The following is a 20,637-nucleotide window of genomic DNA, read 5'->3' on the forward strand; positions in this document are numbered from 1 at the left end:
CTTGTGAGACCATGTGCTGGTACGGTTGGCCCTGGGTTCCTCCTAATGCAGGACAATGCCAGACCTCATTTGGCTGGAGTGTGTCAGCAGTTCCTGCAAGATGAAGGCATTGAAGCTATGGACTGGCCCGCCCGTTCCCCAGACCTGAATCCGATTGAGCACATCTGGAACATCATGTCTCGCTCCATCCACCAACGTCACGTTGGAGAACAGACTGTCCAGGAGTGGGAGGATGGTTTAGTCCAGGTCTGGGAGGAGATCCCACATGAGACCATCTGCAACCTCATCAGGAGCATGCCCAGGCGTTGTAGGGAGGTCATACAGGCACGTGGAGGCCACACACAATACTGAGCCTCATTTTGACTTGTTTTAAGGACATTACATCAAAGTTGGATCAGCCTGTAGTGTGTTTTTCCACTTTAATTTTGGGGGTGACTCCAAATCCAGGCCTCCATTGGTTAATAAATTTGATTTCCATTGATGATTTTTGTGTGATTTTGTTGTCAGCACATTCAACTTTGTACAAAACAAAGTATTCAATGAGAATATTTCATTCATTCAGATCTAGGATGTGTTATTTGAGTGTTCCCTTTATTTTTTTGAGCAGTGTACATTTTAATCAATAGATCTTGGAATAATAATAACTTCCAGAATTGGATGTGTTAAAAAATGTTCCTGTGCTAAAGATAATCTTATAAATGTGCCCCTGCTGTGTACTGAGTAATGGCTGTGTCTGACCATGCAGGAACATGGTCTGATCATACCACATCTCCTGGCTATGGGAGGAGGCAAAAGAGTATGCGGACAGGACAGCACGGGACAGCAGCAGATTCATTCTGTGAGGTAAAACATTGTTTTTAAACAGGAATGGAAATGTGTTATCTCTTCAGAAATAATCATCTGTGATGCCCTGCGGTAATGTCTGTATACTCTTTTGCGTCCTCCCCTGCCCAGGAGATGTGGTATGATCAGACCGTGTCCCTGTACGGTAAGACACAGCCATTACACAGTACACAGCAGGGGCACATTTATAAGATTATATAAGAACAGGAACATTTTTGAACACATCCAATTGTGGAACTTCTTATTATTCCAAGATCTATTGATTAAAATATACATGATCACAGAATAAATGAAGGGGTTCGGATAAGTCACTAGTTTCTCCTTGGATGCAGCTTTGGTTTAATCCTCCCCTTCCACATTTATATTCTTTGCCTGAGGTGGTCCTCTGGGTGAGATAAGGTGTTAAATTCACCTTTCATATTTTCTCAGATACTTCTGATTGCTTACCTTTGAGAATTTCCATGCTAGATATGGGGTTCCTGATATCGCTAAGTTCCTATACATAAAACTCCATCATGCCGTGCGTGCACAGTTTGGAGTCGCAGCGGTGTCCCTGGGCTTTTCAAAACTGGAGGAGCTCTAGGGGACCTCTGATTTACCTGAGGCTGTATGTATTAGGTGTATGGGTCTAAAATTCTTTGTCATTAAATCTTTTCTATGCTACTCACAATATTGATCTCAAGTCAGAAGTATGGTATTGACATTAATATACGCAGGTCTTGAAGAGTTTTAATGACCTTCCATCTTCTTATTGAAGTGACTTCAAAGAACTTTGTCATTGCTGATACTTATTACATCATTATTATGATTACAATTGTTGCTATTGTTATTTATGTTACTCTCTTATATAGCGCCATTAATTCCACAGCGCTTTACAAACATCATCATCTCTGTCCCCATTGGGGCTCACAATCTAAATTATTATGTTGTGTTATAGTGTTAAAATGGAAAATGAAGTCTTTCAAATATATGATGTATTATAATTATTTCTACATGTGAGAAATAAAGTGCAGAATTCACCAACATGTGACCGGTTCCACCGCATCACAGAGCATCCAAACTCCTACAAAATCAGTGACGCTTTCATTATATGAGTTGGAGAAACGTGATCAGCAGAAACCACCTGGTTTTCTCAAGAAAATGGAGACACTGACCAAAGCTTATTTTTTTATGACGTTCACAATTTATTTAGACCATTAACATAATAATATGGCTTAACAAGTGCCATTCCCATATTTGTACTGACCCAGAAATATACTATGATTACACTTCATAGTAAACACAATGAATACAAAGCCAAATGATACTGCTACACTGTAGAAACAGTGATAAAACTACCATCAAACACATACTTACTATTATTAAAATCCTTAATCCCACCACTCAGCCTGTGATCTCCACCTCCACCCTCTCTGTAACAGAGAAGGAGTACGATCATCACCAGCAATCAGCTCCTGCAATGAAGCAGAACTGAGAGCTCACTTCACGCTCAGGAGAGATCACTACAGCTCCTCCTTGTGGTTGGGGAGTTTGGACTCTTTAGAGCACATTTCTCAAGTTACATACTATAGAAATGATCCCTGAAAGTATAGTCTTAACTTCTCACTCGCAGCAATGACGCTCCGGGTGATAGGACCCTGTGTGTAACATTAGGGAGACATCACACAACGTGACACATACCAATACTGCGCTGTAAACCCTGATATAGTGGGAATGATTAGAGACGTGACTGCAGTGTAACTAGACGCTTCTATTTTTGTATAACGTCTCCATAATCCTCCAGCTCACAGATGTTTCTGGTCCTAATTTGCATATGTCACTTTAATCAGCCAATGGGAAACACCCTGAGCCTGTAGCTCCTCCTACAAAATCTACACATCAAAAGATCACATCTAGTCACATGGCATGGGTGAATGAACATATATTATGATCCACAACTTCCAGATAGATAAACTTTCAAAAATGAAAAAAAAAAATTGCAAAGTTTTAATATTTAAAAAGAAAAAAAAATTGAATCATCTCCCTTCTCCCAAGTTAAAAGTAAAGGAAAAAAAATAAGCATCAGTTCTGCAGCATCCATGAAAATACAATCTATGAAAATCTAAAATAAATTATAGGGGTTTTCCCACTAACAAAGTACACTGCTCAAAAAAATAAAGGGAACACTTAAACAACAGAATATAACTCCAAGTAAATCAAACTTCTGTGAAATCAAACTGTCCACTTAGGAAGCAACACTGATTGACAATCAATTTCACATGCTGTTGTGCAAGTGGAATAGACAATAGACGGAAATTATTGGCAATTATAAAGACAGCCTCAATAAAGGAGTGGTTCTGCAAGTGGGGACCACAGACCACATCTCAGTACCAATGCTTTCTGGCTGATGTTTTGGTCACTTTTGAATGTGGGTTGTGCTTTCCCACTCGTGGTAGCATGAGACGGACTCTACAACCCACAGAAGTTGCTCAGGTAGTGCAGCTCATCCAGGATGGCACATCAATGCGAGCTGTGGCAAGAAGGTTTGCTGTGTCAGTCAGCGTAGTGTCCAGAGGCTGGAGGCGCTACCAGGAGACAGGCCAGTACACCAGGAGACGAGGAGGGGGCCATAGGAGGGCAACAACCCAGCAGCAGGACCACTACATCCGCCTTTGTGCAAGGAGGAACAGGAGGAGCACTACCAGAGCCCTGCAAAATGACCTCCAGAAGGCCACAAATGTGCATGTGTCTGCACAAACGGTTAGAAACCGACTCTATGAGGGTGGTATGAGGGGTCGATGTCCACAGATGGGGGTTGTGCTCACAGCCCAACACCGTGCAGGACGCTTGACATTTGCCACAGAACACCAGGATTGGCAAAGTCGCCACTGGCGCCCTGTGCTCTTCACAGATGAAAGCAGGTTCACACTGAGCACATGTGACAGACGTGACAGAGTCTGGAGACGCCGTGGAGAGCGGTCTGCTGCCTGCAACATCCTTCAGCATGACCGGTTTGGCAGTGGGTCAGTAATGGTGTGGGGTGGCATTTCTTTGGAGGGCCGCACAGCCCTCCATGTGCTCGACAGAGGTAGCCTGACTGCCATTAGGTACCGAGATGAGATCCTCAGACCCCTTGTGAGACCATGTGCTGGTACGGTTGGCCCTGGGTTCCTCCTAATGCAGGACAATGCCAGACCTCATTTGGCTGGAGTGTGTCAGCAGTTCCTGCAAGATGAAGGCATTGAAGCTATGGACTGGCCCGCCCGTTCCCCAGACCTGAATCCGATTGAGCACATCTGGAACATCATGTCTCGCTCCATCCACCAACGTCACGTTGGAGAACAGACTGTCCAGGAGTGGGAGGATGGTTTAGTCCAGGTCTGGGAGGAGATCCCACATGAGACCATCTGCAACCTCATCAGGAGCATGCCCAGGCGTTGTAGGGAGGTCATACAGGCACGTGGAGGCCACACACAATACTGAGCCTCATTTTGACTTGTTTTAAGGACATTACATCAAAGTTGGATCAGCCTGTAGTGTGTTTTTCCACTTTAATTTTGGGGGTGACTCCAAATCCAGGCCTCCATTGGTTAATAAATTTGATTTCCATTGATGATTTTTGTGTGATTTTGTTGTCAGCACATTCAACTTTGTACAAAACAAAGTATTCAATGAGAATATTTCATTCATTCAGATCTAGGATGTGTTATTTGAGTGTTCCCTTTATTTTTTTGAGCAGTGTACATTTTAATCAATAGATCTTGGAATAATAATAACTTCCAGAATTGGATGTGTTAAAAAATGTTCCTGTGCTAAAGATAATCTTATAAATGTGCCCCTGCTGTGTACTGTGTAATGGCTGTGTCTGACCATGCAGGAACATGGTCTGATCATACCACATCTCCTGGCTATGGGAGGAGGCAAAAGAGTATGCGGACAGGACAGCACGGGACAGCAGCAGATTCATTCTGTGAGGTAAAACATTGTTTTTAAACAGGAATGGAAATGTGTTATCTCTTCAGAAATAATCATCTGTGATCCCCTGCGGTAATGTCTGTATACTCTTTTGCTTCCTCCCCTGCCCAGGAGATGTGGTATGATCAGACCGTGTCCCTGTACGGTAAGACACAGCCATTACACAGTACACAGCTGGGGCACATTTATAAGATTATATAAGAACAGGAACATTTTTGAACACATCCAATTGTGGAACTTCTTATTATTCCAAGATCTATTGATTAAAATATACATGATCACAGAATAAATGAAGGGGTTCGGATAAGTCACTAGTTTCTCCTTGGATGCAGCTTTGGTTTAATCCTCCCCTTCCACATTTATATTCTTTGCCTGAGGTGGTCCTCTGGGTGAGATAAGGTGTTAAATTCACCTTTCATATTTTCTCAGATACTTCTGATTGCTTACCTTTGAGAATTTCCATGCTAGATATGGGGTTCCTGATATCGCTAAGTTCCTATACATAAAACTCCATCATGCCGTGCGTGCACAGTTTGGAGTCGCAGCGGTGTCCCTGGGCTTTTCAAAACTGGAGGAGCTCTAGGGGACCTCTGATTTACCTGAGGCTGTATGTATTAGGTGTATGGGTCTAAAATTCTTTGTCATTAAATCTTTTCTATGCTACTCACAATATTGATCTCAAGTCAGAAGTATGGTATTGACATTAATATACGCAGGTCTTGAAGAGTTTTAATGACCTTCCATCTTCTTATTGAAGTGACTTCAAAGAACTTTGTCATTGCTGATACTTATTACATCATTATTATGATTACAATTGTTGCTATTGTTATTTATGTTACTCTCTTATATAGCGCCATTAATTCCACAGCGCTTTACAAACATCATCATCTCTGTCCCCATTGGGGCTCACAATCTAAATTATTATGTTGTGTTATAGTGTTAAAATGGAAAATGAAGTCTTTCAAATATATGATGTATTATAATTATTTCTACATGTGAGAAATAAAGTGCAGAATTCACCAACATGTGACCGGTTCCACCGCATCACAGAGCATCCAAACTCCTACAAAATCAGTGACGCTTTCATTATATGAGTTGGAGAAACGTGATCAGCAGAAACCACCTGGTTTTCTCAAGAAAATGGAGACACTGACCAAAGCTTATTTTTTTATGATGTTCACAATTTATTTAGACCATTAACATAATAATATGGCTTAACAAGTGCCATTCCCATATTTGTACTGACCCAGAAATATACTAAGATTACACTTCATAGTAAACACAATGAATACAAAGCCAAATGATACTGCTACACTGTAGAAACAGTGATAAAACTACCATCAAACACATACTTACTATTATTAAAATCCTTAATCCCACCACTCAGCCTGTGATCTCCCCCTCCACCCTCTCTGTAACAGAGAAGAAGAACGATCATCACCAGCAATCAGCCCCTGCAATGAAGCAGAACTGAGAGCTCACTTCACGCTCAGGAGAGATCACTACAGCTCCTCCTTGTGGTTGGGGAGTTTGGACACTTTAGAGCACATTTCTCAAGTTACATACTATAGAAATGATCCCTGAAAGTATAGTCTTAACTTCTCACTCGCAGCAATGACGCTCCGGGTGATAGGACCCTGTGTGTAACATTAGGGAGACATCACACAACGTCACACATACCAATACTGCGCTGTAAACCCTGATATAGTGGGAATGATTAGAGACGTGACTGCAGTGTAACTAGATGCTTCTATTTTTGTATAACGTCTCCATAATCCTCCAGCTCACAGATGTTTCTGGTCCTAATTTGCATATGTCACTTTAATCAGCCAATGGGAAACACCCTGAGCCTGTAGCTCCTCCTACAAAATCTACACATCAAAAGATCACATCTAGTCACATGCCATGGGTGAATGAACATATATTATGATCCACAACTTCCAGATAGATAAACTTTCAAAAATGAAAAAAAAAATTGCAAAGTTTTAATATTTAAAAAGAAAAAAAAATTGAATCATCTCCCTTCTCCCAAGTTAAAAGTAAAGGAAAAAAATAAGCATCAGTTCTGCAGCATCCATGAAAATACAATCTATGAAAATCTAAAATAAATTATAGGGGTTTTCCCACTAACAAAGTACACTGCTCAAAAAAATAAAGGGAACACTTAAACAACAGAATATAACTCCAAGTAAATCAAACTTCTGTGAAATCAAACTGTCCACTTAGGAAGCAACACTGATTGACAATCAATTTCACATGCTGTTGTGCAAGTGGAATAGACAATAGACGGAAATTATTGGCAATTATAAAGACAGCCTCAATAAAGGAGTGGTTCTGCAGGTGGGGACCACAGACCACATCTCAGTACCAATGCTTTCTGGCTGATGTTTTGGTCACTTTGAATGTGGGTTGTGCTTTCCCACTCGTGGTAGCATGAGACGGACTCTACAACCCACAGAAGTTGCTCAGGTAGTGCAGCTCATCCAGGATGGCACATCAATGCGAGCTGTGGCAAGAAGGTTTGCTGTGTCAGTCAGCGTAGTGTCCAGAGGCTGGAGGCGCTACCAGGAGACAGGCCAGTACACCAGGAGACGAGGAGGGGGCCATAGGAGGGCAACAACCCAGCAGCAGGACCACTACATCCGCCTTTGTGCAAGGAGGAACAGGAGGAGCACTACCAGAGCCCTGCAAAATGACCTCCAGAAGGCCACAAATGTGCATGTGTCTGCACAAACGGTTAGAAACCGACTCTATGAGGGTGGTATGAGGGGCCGATGTCCACAGATGGGGGTTGTGCTCACAGCCCAACACCGTGCAGGACGCTTGACATTTGCCACAGAACACCAGGATTGGCAAAGTCGCCACTGGCGCCCTGTGCTCTTCACAGATGAAAGCAGGTTCACACTGAGCACATGTGACAGACGTGACAGAGTCTGGAGACGCCGTGGAGAGCGGTCTGCTGCCTGCAACATCCTTCAGCATGACCGGTTTGGCAGTGGGTCAGTAATGGTGTGGGGTGGCATTTCTTTGGAGGGCCGCACAGCCCTCCATGTGCTCGACAGAGGTAGCCTGACTGCCATTAGGTACCGAGATGAGATCCTCAGACCCCTTGTGAGACCATGTGCTGGTACGGTTGGCCCTGGGTTCCTCCTAATGCAGGACAATGCCAGACCTCATTTGGCTGGAGTGTGTCAGCAGTTCCTGCAAGATGAAGGCATTGAAGCTATGGACTGGCCCGCCCGTTCCCCAGACCTGAATCCGATTGAGCACATCTGGAACATCATGTCTCGCTCCATCCACCAACGTCACGTTGGAGAACAGACTGTCCAGGAGTGGGAGGATGGTTTAGTCCAGGTCTGGGAGGAGATCCCACATGAGACCATCTGCAACCTCATCAGGAGCATGCCCAGGCGTTGTAGGGAGGTCATACAGGCACGTGGAGGCCACACACAATACTGAGCCTCATTTTGACTTGTTTTAAGGACATTACATCAAAGTTGGATCAGCCTGTAGTGTGTTTTTCCACTTTAATTTTGGGGGTGACTCCAAATCCAGGCCTCCATTGGTTAATAAATTTGATTTCCATTGATGATTTTTGTGTGATTTTGTTGTCAGCACATTCAACTTTGTACAAAACAAAGTATTCAATGAGAATATTTCATTCATTCAGATCTAGGATGTGTTATTTGAGTGTTCCCTTTATTTTTTTGAGCAGTGTACATTTTAATCAATAGATCTTGGAATAATAATAACTTCCAGAATTGGATGTGTTAAAAAATGTTCCTGTGCTAAAGATAATCTTATAAATGTGCCCCTGCTGTGTACTGAGTAATGGCTGTGTCTGACCATGCAGGAACATGGTCTGATCATACCACATCTCCTGGCTATGGGAGGAGGCAAAAGAGTATGCGGACAGGACAGCACGGGACAGCAGCAGATTCATTCTGTGAGGTAAAACATTGTTTTTAAACAGGAATGGAAATGTGTTATCTCTTCAGAAATAATCATCTGTGATGCCCTGCGGTAATGTCTGTATACTCTTTTGCGTCCTCCCCTGCCCAGGAGATGTGGTATGATCAGACCGTGTCCCTGTACGGTAAGACACAGCCATTACACAGTACACAGCAGGGGCACATTTATAAGATTATATAAGAACAGGAACATTTTTGAACACATCCAATTGTGGAACTTCTTATTATTCCAAGATCTATTGATTAAAATATACATGATCACAGAATAAATGAAGGGGTTCGGATAAGTCACTAGTTTCTCCTTGGATGCAGCTTTGGTTTAATCCTCCCCTTCCACATTTATATTCTTTGCCTGAGGTGGTCCTCTGGGTGAGATAAGGTGTTAAATTCACCTTTCATATTTTCTCAGATACTTCTGATTGCTTACCTTTGAGAATTTCCATGCTAGATATGGGGTTCCTGATATCGCTAAGTTCCTATACATAAAACTCCATCATGCCGTGCGTGCACAGTTTGGAGTCGCAGCGGTGTCCCTGGGCTTTTCAAAACTGGAGGAGCTCTAGGGGACCTCTGATTTACCTGAGGCTGTATGTATTAGGTGTATGGGTCTAAAATTCTTTGTCATTAAATCTTTTCTATGCTACTCACAATATTGATCTCAAGTCAGAAGTATGGTATTGACATTAATATACGCAGGTCTTGAAGAGTTTTAATGACCTTCCATCTTCTTATTGAAGTGACTTCAAAGAACTTTGTCATTGCTGATACTTATTACATCATTATTATGATTACAATTGTTGCTATTGTTATTTATGTTACTCTCTTATATAGCGCCATTAATTCCACAGCGCTTTACAAACATCATCATCTCTGTCCCCATTGGGGCTCACAATCTAAATTATTATGTTGTGTTATAGTGTTAAAATGGAAAATGAAGTCTTTCAAATATATGATGTATTATAATTATTTCTACATGTGAGAAATAAAGTGCAGAATTCACCAACATGTGACCGGTTCCACCGCATCACAGAGCATCCAAACTCCTACAAAATCAGTGACGCTTTCATTATATGAGTTGGAGAAACGTGATCAGCAGAAACCACCTGGTTTTCTCAAGAAAATGGAGACACTGACCAAAGCTTATTTTTTTATGACATTCACAATTTATTTAGACCATTAACATAATAATATGGCTTAACAAGTGCCATTCCCATATTTGTACTGACCCAGAAATATACTAAGATTACACTTCATAGTAAACACAATGAATACAAAGCCAAATGATACTGCTACACTGTAGAAACAGTGATAAAACTACCATCAAACACATACTTACTATTATTAAAATCCTTAATCCCACCACTCAGCCTGTGATCTCCCCCTCCGCCCTCTCTGTAACAGAGAAGGAGAACGATCATCACCAGCAATCAGCCCCTGCAATGAAGCAGAACTGAGAGCTCACTTCACGCTCAGGAGAGATCACTACAGCTCCTCCTTGTGGTTGGGGAGTTTGGACACTTTAGAGCACATTTCTCAAGTTACATACTATAGAAATGATCCCTGAAAGTATAGTCTTAACCTCTTCCTAGCCGTGATGCTGCTCCAGGTGATAGGACCCTGCGTGTAACATTAGGGAGACATTCACACCTGACACATGATGACCCTATAGAAGCTTCTATACTTGTATAACGGCTCCATAATCCTCCAGATCACAGATGTCTCTAGCCCTAATCTGCATATGTCACTTCAACTAGCCAATGGGTAACACCCTGAAGAGGGTCAGCCTGGGGTGTTGGGGGCCACCAGTATAATTGACTCCAGGGACCCACGCTACATCTATATGCAAATAACTGTCACGTATTATCACCATTAGAGGTGGAGTGTCAACTGTAAAGTACAGGCGGCTCCTGCACACCTACTGTGCGTACACCATAACTGTGATGTACAATTCCAGTGGTCTACATTAAAGGAGTTCATCAGTGAAAGCAAGTGATCTATTCATAGATGATAACTTATTGATAGGATTAGGTCCAACCACTGGGATTCACACTAGGAACTTTTATATCGACAGAACATTTTTATTCCCATTTCAAAATAGAATGGCATGTCTGACCACCACTCCAGTCGTGCTCTTTGGGGCTGCCAGAAAAAAAAAACAAGTGCAGCACTTGGCAGCCACATAAGGGAATGATTGAACATGTCTCTCCATTATAACAGGAATATAGATCCAGCATTCTGCCGGATTAGTAGGCTGCTGGAATAAGCCGAGCGCAGTGCTTGGCAGCTCCATAGGGGATGAATGGAGCAGCAGTTGAATATAGGCACTGCTTGTGATGTTGTTACTACATCTGTGATTGGTTGGCTGTTATCCTTGTTTCAGTTTCTGCCTAGTAACGATGATGTAATGGGGAGGAGGGGACAAGGCAGGAGAAGGGAACAGAAGCAGGAGAATAAACGTATGGCTGTTTAAACCTACCATCCAGCATCTCTGTGTGGCCTTCTGGAGTTCCTTTCGTCTGCATAACAACACCACAACTGGCAACGAGGAAGCGTTCATCATCAACTAAAGGTATTTCAGCTCTACAACAATGGCCTGTTTACCTGCCTTCCCTGCTTTTGATGTACATCAGTCCCCAGCTAACCTAGCAGCATGTTGGGAGAAATGGCTGAAGCGTTTTGATATATTCCTACAAGCCATGAACATATCAGATGATACCAGGAAGAAAGCCATGCTATTACATTATGCAGGGGAACAAGTCTATGATATCTTCACTACTCTGCCTAATACTGGAGAAGACAAAGACTATGAGCTCAGCAAGGCAGCATTAAGAAAATACTTCTCCCCACACAGAAATGCGGCATTTGAAATCTTCAAGTTTAGACAATTAAAGCAGTCAGCAACAGAAAATATTGATGAATATCATGTCCGACTACGGCACCTTGCAGCTTACTGTGAATTTGCAGATGTCGACAAAGAGATCCAAATGCAGATTTTACAAGGCTGCATCTCCTCTAAATTACGGAGACAAGCACTCAGAGATCCCACCATGACTTTAGCAAAATTGCTTGAAACAGCACGTGTAAATGATACCGCCGAAAAACAAGCTAAACTCATAGAGAACATTGAGTGCGAGGCGGAAGCACCATCTTGTATAGCAAAGCTAACACAGAGACCGCCTGTGCCTCGTACGCAGGGGGCAACTTGCTACAACTGCGGAGGGTCGTATCCTCACCAGAATGTCTGCCCAGCAAAAGGGGGGACCTGCCATAATTGTGGAAAACAAAACCATTTTGCAAAACTGTGTAGATCCAAACCACAATCCCCTCATCCCACAGTACAACCCAGGTCACAAAAAGTCCAAACGCTGCAGCTTACTGACGAGCCTCACAGTACTTATCTATTCTCAGTAACTGCAGAGGGATCTCAAACACTGCACACACTTACCAGTCCAAGGCGACTTATCCTGATAAATGGCAGTCCGGTGGAAGCCCTAGTAGACACGGGGGCGTCAGTAAACGTCATCAGCCGTGCAGTCTATAGCCGACTCCCAAACAGACCTGCTCTACAAAGCACTAGCCTAAAGATTTTTCCTTATGGTTCAGCATCGGCACTACCCCTGTGCGGCAAATTTCAGTCAGAACTTGCAGCTGACGGGAAGTCCATCACCGACACTGTATATGTAGTAGAGTGCTCCGCAGACACGCTTCTCAGCTGCAGTACTGCTATATCTCTGGGTCTGGTCAACCTGGTCAATAGCGTCACGTGTCCTTCGGCCCAACACATCATGCAGAGGTACCCCAATCTCTTTAAAGGTCTCGGTAAGCTAAAAGACGTTCAGATAAAATTGCATATTGACCAGTCAATACAGCCGTCTGTTCAACCTCACAGGCGCATCCCATTTCATGTCCGCAAACTTGTGGAGCAAGAACTGCAAGATCTGGAAGCGTCTGATGTTGTTGAACGAGTTGAAGGCCCGACCCCTTGGGTATCGCCCATTGTTGTTGCACCAAAACCAAAGCAGCCTGGTAAAATCCGGCTATGTGTGGATATGCGGCATGCCAATCTGGCTATTCAAAGAGAAAGGCACATCACGCCCACTATTGATGACATTCTCGCAGACCTGAATGGTGTAAAAGTATTCTCTAAAATTGATTTAAAATCAGGTTATCATCAACTTGAGTTGCATCCAGATTCCAGATACATTACAACTTTTAGTACCCACGTGGGTTTACGACGATTCAAGAGGTTGAACTTTGGTATCTCATCTGCGGCAGAAATATTTCAGAACGTTATCAGTCAGGTTCTATCTGGAATAGCAGGAGTCCTAAACGTCAGTGATGACATTCTTATATATGGTACAACCCAAGAGGAGCATGACAGTCACTTAGAGCAAGAGTTTCAGAGACTGCAAGCCTGCAATCTAACTGTCAATCCGTCAAAATGTGAGTTTAACCAAAAGTCATTAAGCTTCTTTGGATATCTCTTTTCTGAGCAAGGAGTTTCAGTAGATCCTCAGAAAATTTCTGCCATAAAGTCAGCTAGCCAACCTCAAAATGTGTCAGAGGTTCGCAGTTTTCTAGGACTAGTCACGTACTGTGGACGATTTATACCTGATCTGGCCACGGTCTCCGAACCCCTGCGACTACTCACAAAAAAAGACACTCCTTGGACATGGACTACTGAACACCAAGCAGCATTCGACTCCATGAAGTCCAGTCTAACTGGCGACACCGTCATGGCCTATTTTGACCCTCTAAAGTCCACCGAGCTGATCGTGGACGCAAGTCCGGTGGGCCTGGGTGCAATTCTCACACAAGTGTCCAAAGCAGGCGTCTCTACCATTTCCTATGCAGGCAAAGCCTTAACAGAGACAGAACAACGCTATTCACAAACTGAAAGGGAAGCTCTTGCGGTTGTATGGGGATGCCTTCATTTTCATCTGTACCTTATGGGACATAAATTCACAGTGATAAGTGACTACAAACCGCTCATTCCGCTTTTCAACAAACATTCTTCAAAGCCTCCCCCACGACTTGAACGCTGGTTGCTCCGCCTACAGAACTACCAGTTTCGGTTGAGATACGAGGCAGGAGCTGGTAATCTGGCAGACTACTTCTCGAGACACCCAACACCACAAACTACCAAGGACGACATCCCAACAACTATCCTTGCAGAGGAACATATCAATTTTATTGTTGCACATTCTGTGCCAAAAGCCATGACTATGGAGGAAATACAACAAACGGTGGATTCCGATCACCAACTTCAGTTAGTTATAGAGACTGTTCGATCTAAAAATTGGAGCAATTTTCTTGCTGAAGCCCGCCTCCAAACACCAGATCAAACAACCTACTTGACAGCTTTCTTTAATGCACGACATGCTCTCTCCGTGTCTGATTCAAATCTACTGTTGCGTAACAATCGGCTGGTGATACCCCAGAAGCTTCAAAGCAGAGTACTGGATCTGGCCCACGAGGCTCATCAAGGGGTGGTGGAAACAAAGCAATTACTGAGAGAGAAAGTCTGGTTTCCAGGACTAGACAAAAAAGTAGAGGCACTTATTGAAACTTGCATACCTTGCCAAGCAACTACAATTGACCATAGACGCGCACCCTTACAAATGACACCCCTGCCAGAGGGCCCGTGGACTGCTGTTAGTGTTGACTTCTGTGTTTTACCGGATCACTCCTATCTGCTGGTTGTCATGGATGACTATTCGAGGTTCCCAGTCATTGAACATGTTTCGACAGCCTCTGCCAGGGCTGTTATACCAAAATTAGACAAGATCTTCTCGGCATATGGCATACCGGAAACAGTGAAATCCGACAATGGACCACCTTTTAATAGAATCATAGAATGGTAGAGTTGGAAGGGACCTCCTGGGTCATCTGGTCCAACCCCCTGCTCAAAGCAGGATTCACTAGATCATCTCAGACAGATGTCTGTCCAGCCTCTGTTTGAAGACGTCCATTGAAGGGGAACTCACCACCTCTCGTGGCAGCCTGTTCCACTCATTAATCACCCTAACTGTCAAAAAGTTTTTTCTAATATCTAATCTGTGTCTCCTCCCATTTAGTTTCATCCCATTGCTTCTAGTCTTTCCTTGTGCAAATGAGAATAAAGATGATCCTTCTACAATGTGACAGCCCTTGACATATTTGTAGACAGCTATTAAGTCTCCTCTCAGTCTTCTTTTTTGCAAGCTAAACATTCCCAAATCCTGCAACCGTTCCTCATAGGACATGCTTTGCAGACCAGTCACCATTCTGGTCGCTCTTCTCTGAACTTGCTCCAGTTTGTCTATGTCTTTTTTAAAATGTGGTGCCCAAAACTGTACACAGTATTCCAGATGAGGTCTGACCAAAGAGGAGTAAAGACCGATAATGACTTCACGTGATCTAGACTGTATGCTTCTGTTAATACATCCCAGAATTGTATTTGCCTTTTTTGCTGCTGCATCACACTGTTGACTCATGTTCAGTCTATGATCTATTAGTATACCTAAGTCTTTTTCACATGTACTGTTGCTTAGCTCTATTCCTCCCATTCTGTATATGCTTTTTTCATTTTTATTGCCCAGATGTAGTACTTTGCATTTTTCCCTGTTAAAAACCATTCTGTTGGTTGCTGCCCACTGCTCCAGTTTATTTAGGTCTTTTTGAATCCTCTCTCTCTCTTCTCTAGTATTAGCTATCCCTCCTAGCTTTGTGTCATCAGCAAATTTAATCAGTTTACCCTCAATTCCTTCATCTAAATCATTGATAAAGATGTTGAACAATACAGGTCCCAGGACGGAGCCCTGTGGTACCCCACTTGAGACATTCATCCAGCTGGATGTGAAGCCATTTACAACCACCCTTTGAGTCCGATCACTAAGCCAGTTATGAATCCACCTAACAGTTGCCTGGTCCATTGCATACTTGGTCATTTTTTCAATAAGGATGGTGTGAGATACTTTGTCAAATGCTTTGCTGAAGTCAAGATATACTATATCTACAGCATTTCCCTGATCCACCCAGTCAGTGATTCTGTCATAGAAGGAAATTAAGTTAGTCTGACATGACTTGTTAGTTACAAACCCATGCTGACTCTGGTTAATCACTTCATTCTTATCCATGTACTTACATACATGTTGTTTAATAATTTGTTCAAAGATCTTTCCTGGTATAGAAGTCAGACTCACCGGCCTATAGTTCCCTGGGTCCACCTTCTTCCCCTTTTTGAAGATAGGAACAACATTTGCTCTTCTCCAGTCTTCTGGGACTTCTCCTGTTCTCCAAGAATTTTCAAAGATTATGGAGAGTGGTTCTAAAATTTCTTCTACGATCTCCTTCAGTACTCTGGGGTGTAATTCATCTGGACCTGGAGACTTGAACTCATTTATGTTAGCTAAATATTCCCTCACAATCTTTCTGTTTACAGATAACTTGGATTCCTCTATTCCTTTAAAAGGACAGTGAAGATCAGTTGATGTTACATTTTCTTTCTGAGAGAAAACAGATGCAAAATAGGAATTAAAAAGTTCGGCCTTCTCAACATCCTCTCTTACCATTTCTCCATTTTCATCCTGTAAAAATCCTATAGCATCTTTGACTTTTCTTTTACTTTTGACATACCCCCAAAATCCTTTCGATCATTCGCAACCTATCTGGGTTTCACTCACAGGAAAATAACTCCTTACTGGCCTCAGGCCAATGGTGAAGTGGAACGGTTCATGCAGTCAATCAACAAAACTTTGAGGATCGCTACCATGGAGCACAAGGATTTACAGCAAGAGCTACACAGATTTCTTAGACAGTACAGAGCTACACCCCATTCTACTACCGGGGTACCACCCGCCACTGCGCTGTTCAACAGGCCTATGCGTGTCAAACTCCCGAGCGTTCCGCTGAGTCCTGTTCAAACACCAATTGCTACTAAGGATGCCATATCCAAACAGAAGATGAAGAGGTATGCAGATAAGAGCAGTCATCGTTGCAAGCCGCCGGAAGTTTTGGTGGGAGATTGGGTCCTTGTAAAAAGACTAAGACCTAGTGACAAGTTTGCATCACGATACTATCCTGAACCCTTTCAGGTCACACAAGTCAAAGGCACCATGGTCACTGCTCAAGATCACGGTCGCCAGGTCACAAGGAACGTGTCACATTTTAAAAAACTTTGTGACTATATCCCAGAAACAGACGAGGCAGATGGCGATGACGTCCTGCCGGGTCCCCAGAGCTCAGCAGTTCCAAGGGAGGATACCTCAGAGGACTCGGAAAGTTCATCTGGGACTGAGATGTCTCACCGCTATCCAGCGAGGGCAAATCGAAGACCGCCAGCCCACCTCTTGGACTATGTTCTGCAGTAAAAAGAAAAAAAAAAAAAACCCTGTGTACTAATGTGAATTTTTGAACCGTTATCCAGTTCTATTGTTGTTTTGTTTTGTGAGAAGAGGAGAGATGTGATGTTGTTACTACATCTGTGATTGGTTGGCTGTTATCCTTGTTTCAGTTTCTGCCTAGTAACGATGATGTAATGGGGAGGAGGGGACAAGGCAGGAGAAGGGAACGGAAGGAGGAGAATAAAAGTATGGCTGTTTAAACCTACCATCCAGCATCTCTGTGTGGCCTTCTGGAGTTCCTTTCGTCTGCATAACAACACCACACTGCTGATCCATTCCAACGGAGATAGAAGTTCTGGCCATCTGTGCGGGTCCCAGGGTTCGGACCCCGACTGAACAACAAGTCGTCAACTATCATGTGAATAGGGGAACACATGATCTCACACATCTCTTTTGTTGACCCTGCTGTACATGTACGTATTGGTCGTGTTATTTAGTGCACAACGCTATACATGCACAGGCAAAGATGGAGTAGGCTAAAGATATGGGCCAGTGCCATCTGCAGCGAGAGCTGGCTTCTACATACAGCTGGGCTCTCACTGCAAAAGCCAGAATCACAGGTGTGTGTGACCCCAGTCATTTAATTCTTAACATACCATGGTTGCTACTGCCTGTGCATGTAAGGCGTTAGACAGAGAAATTGCTTTCTGTTAGCCCATCTGCACCCCACAACACGATCACAGTTGGCTTCTGTGTCTGATATATCTCTCAGCCCATGAGATCCTGCCAGAGGCACATATCACGGACAGTTTGGCTCATACATGTCAAACTCTGGCCTGTGGGTCAAATCTGGCCAGCAAGGTGGTTTTATTTGGCCCACGACACCAGAACCACCACCCCTATGTGGAGCAATTATACTGTACGGATGACTATGTGAGGCCCATTATACTGTATGGAGGACTATGTGAGGCCCATTATTCTGTATGGAGGACTATGTGGGGCCCATTATTCTGTATGGAGGACTATGTAGGGCCATTATTCTGTATGGAAGACTATGTGGGGACCTATATACTGTATGGAGGACTATGTGGGGCCATTATTCTGTATGGAGGACTATGTGGGGCCATTATACTGCATGGAGCATTATGTAGGGCCATTATTCTGAATGGAGGACTACGTGGGGTCATTATACTATATGGAGCACTATGTGGGGCCATTATACTGTATGAAGGACTACGTGGGGGCATTATACTGTATGGAGCACTATGTGGAGCCATTATTCTGTATAGAGCACTATGTGGTGCCATTATTCTGTATGGAGGACTATGTGGGGCCAATTATACTGTATGGAGGACTATGTGGGGCCATTATTCCGTATGGAGGACTATGTGGGGCCCATTATACTGTATGGAGGACTATGTGGGGCCATTATTCTGTAAAGAATGGTGTTAAACACAAGGTGACACAGAAACAAATGATTTTTTTCTAGTTAATGTATAAAAATAAAAAAAACTATATAAATTTGGTGTCACCATAATATATAAGCAAAGCAAAGCAAAACAACAAACCATAATTGTACTGACCTACAGAATGGAGATAACACCTTATTTGTGTAGCGCTGTGAATGGCATAACATTTAGGGCATAAAAAACAATAGCAGAATTACTGTTTCTTCTACGCCTTCCCATAAAGCGTCAAAACAATTTGGTTAACAAATATTTACCCCCAAAATAGTATTGTGAGGAGCTGGCCTTGTTCTAAAGACTATGGAACCGATGAATGTGGAGCGGAATCCGCAGCTTTAAGGGATGCAGACTTTTTTCATCATGGAGCACCGGTTACATCAATTTTATTGTTGTGTTTTATTAAAGATTTGCTTGCTCATCAGTTCAGCCTCAGGAATCAATATTCCCATTCAGTGACAGTAAGCAGAGGAAGACATGCAGCTTGTATCTAATGCATACATAAGGCCAGACCCAAGATTGGGAATCAAAGAAAGCAATCATTCCATTAATTTCATTAGTGTCTCAGGGGCCTTAAGCCATTGTTCTCCCAGTCACTAGTCCCATTGTGTGGATGGGGAAAGTAGACCTAGCAGAGCCGTCACCACAGGGGGTCTCACTTGCAGTCCCAGGTGATGGGCACCACCTGACAAAAATACCTTCCCCAATGGACAGTTAGCTTTTAGGGGGAGAGTGTGAACACTTCTGCCCATTCAGGGGGCTGATCTCAGGGAGAAGGAAAATAAGCCACATGTTTAGTGAGAGAGTTAGTGGAGCGACGGCGAGGGGCTAGGATCTATTGCTGAGGCCCTGGAGCCCATGGATGGATGGCCTACAGAGTTTTGGAGATCGGCTGCCGGCTGGGCTGGTTCCCCGTGCTACGGTTGAGGGATCTGTTGTTTGGATTTTAGGAACTTTCTTAAGGACTGTTGCTGCTGGATACATGGGCTTCGGGTGTGTTATCTGTCGTCTGGAGGAGCATGGACTGTGACTACAGACTATAATGGCGGGCATCGTCTGGTACAGGGACAGTGGAACTACCTGGCCCGGGGAAGGGATCTTGTGGACTAGGGGGCAATGTAGTTGGGTCATCTTCCTGGAGTTGTTGTAAAACCGTGAGGAATAAAAAATAGTTGCATCATTAACCTGCCTAGGAGATTATTATAACCCTCGGCCTCAGATCTTCACAAGTACCACCAATAAATAAAACTCATCCAGGACAAAACAACAAGCCTTTAGACATTACAGAAAAAGAATAATGTTACAGCTCTTTTAATTCAACACTGAAAAACTAAATGAAAGGATTGCCCAGTCCAAACCCATAAGTCGGCAGTCACTCTGTGATTGCAGACTTATGAATCCCATATACATATGAGTATGTAGAACTAATACATACCCACTGGCCCCAGCTCAGAAACAAGCAAATCCCTGCAGCACATAGTGCTGATGAGTATGATTAAGAGTTAATCATAAACTTCCAGCAGAGATTAAAAAAAAAAGTAGCCATAAACTTATTATTAACACTGAACTAAACCAACCACTCAGCCTGTGATCTCCCCCTCCGCCCTCTCTGTAACAGAGAAGGAGAACGATCATCACCAGCAATCAGCCCCTGCAATGAAGCAGAACTGAGAGCTCACTTCACGCTCAGGAGAGATCACTACAGCTCCTCCTTGTGGTTGGGGAGTTTGGACATTTTAGAGCACCTTTCTCAAGTTACACACTATAGAAATGATCCCTGAAAGTATAGTCTTAACCTCTTTCTGCCCGTGATGACCCCTGGGTGATAGGACCCTGTGTGTAACATTAGGGAGACATTCACACCTGACACATGATGACCCTATAGAAGCGTCTATACTTGTATAATGGCTCCATAATCCTCCAGATCACAGATGTCTCTGGTCCTAATCTGCATATGTCACTTCAACTAGCCAATGGGAAACACTAAGCCTGTAGCTCCTCCTACAAATCTACATATCAGAAGATCATATGGACATCCTAGTGGACTGTGATGTGCAAGGAGTCGGACAAAAGTGGGATGGG

The 20,637-nt window shown here is 43.3% G+C and overlaps 4 non-coding genes across 4 annotated transcripts; all 4 read right to left on the reverse strand.

Moving 5' to 3' along the window:
- Positions 1-2,221: 2,221 nt before the first annotated feature.
- On the reverse strand, positions 2,222-2,439 carry LOC141253250 (small nucleolar RNA U3). Its single transcript, XR_012314346.1, has one exon. It is a non-coding gene; the product is annotated as a small nucleolar RNA U3 (small nucleolar RNA).
- A 3,736-nt stretch (positions 2,440-6,175) lies between these two features.
- On the reverse strand, positions 6,176-6,393 carry LOC141253169 (small nucleolar RNA U3). Its single transcript, XR_012314269.1, has one exon. It is a non-coding gene; the product is annotated as a small nucleolar RNA U3 (small nucleolar RNA).
- Positions 6,394-10,126: 3,733 nt separating this feature from the next.
- On the reverse strand, positions 10,127-10,344 carry LOC141256204 (small nucleolar RNA U3). The gene has a single exon (XR_012317170.1). It is a non-coding gene; the product is annotated as a small nucleolar RNA U3 (small nucleolar RNA).
- Positions 10,345-20,130: 9,786 nt separating this feature from the next.
- On the reverse strand, positions 20,131-20,348 carry LOC141253191 (small nucleolar RNA U3). The gene has a single exon (XR_012314291.1). It is a non-coding gene; the product is annotated as a small nucleolar RNA U3 (small nucleolar RNA).
- Between the last annotated feature and the right edge of the window lie 289 nt (positions 20,349-20,637).

Source organism: Phyllobates terribilis, unplaced genomic scaffold (assembly GCF_046119375.1).
Source record: "Phyllobates terribilis strain yellow unplaced genomic scaffold, ASM4611937v1 Scaffold_2__4_contigs__length_985480577, whole genome shotgun sequence".
NCBI lineage: Eukaryota > Metazoa > Chordata > Amphibia > Anura > Dendrobatidae > Phyllobates > Phyllobates terribilis.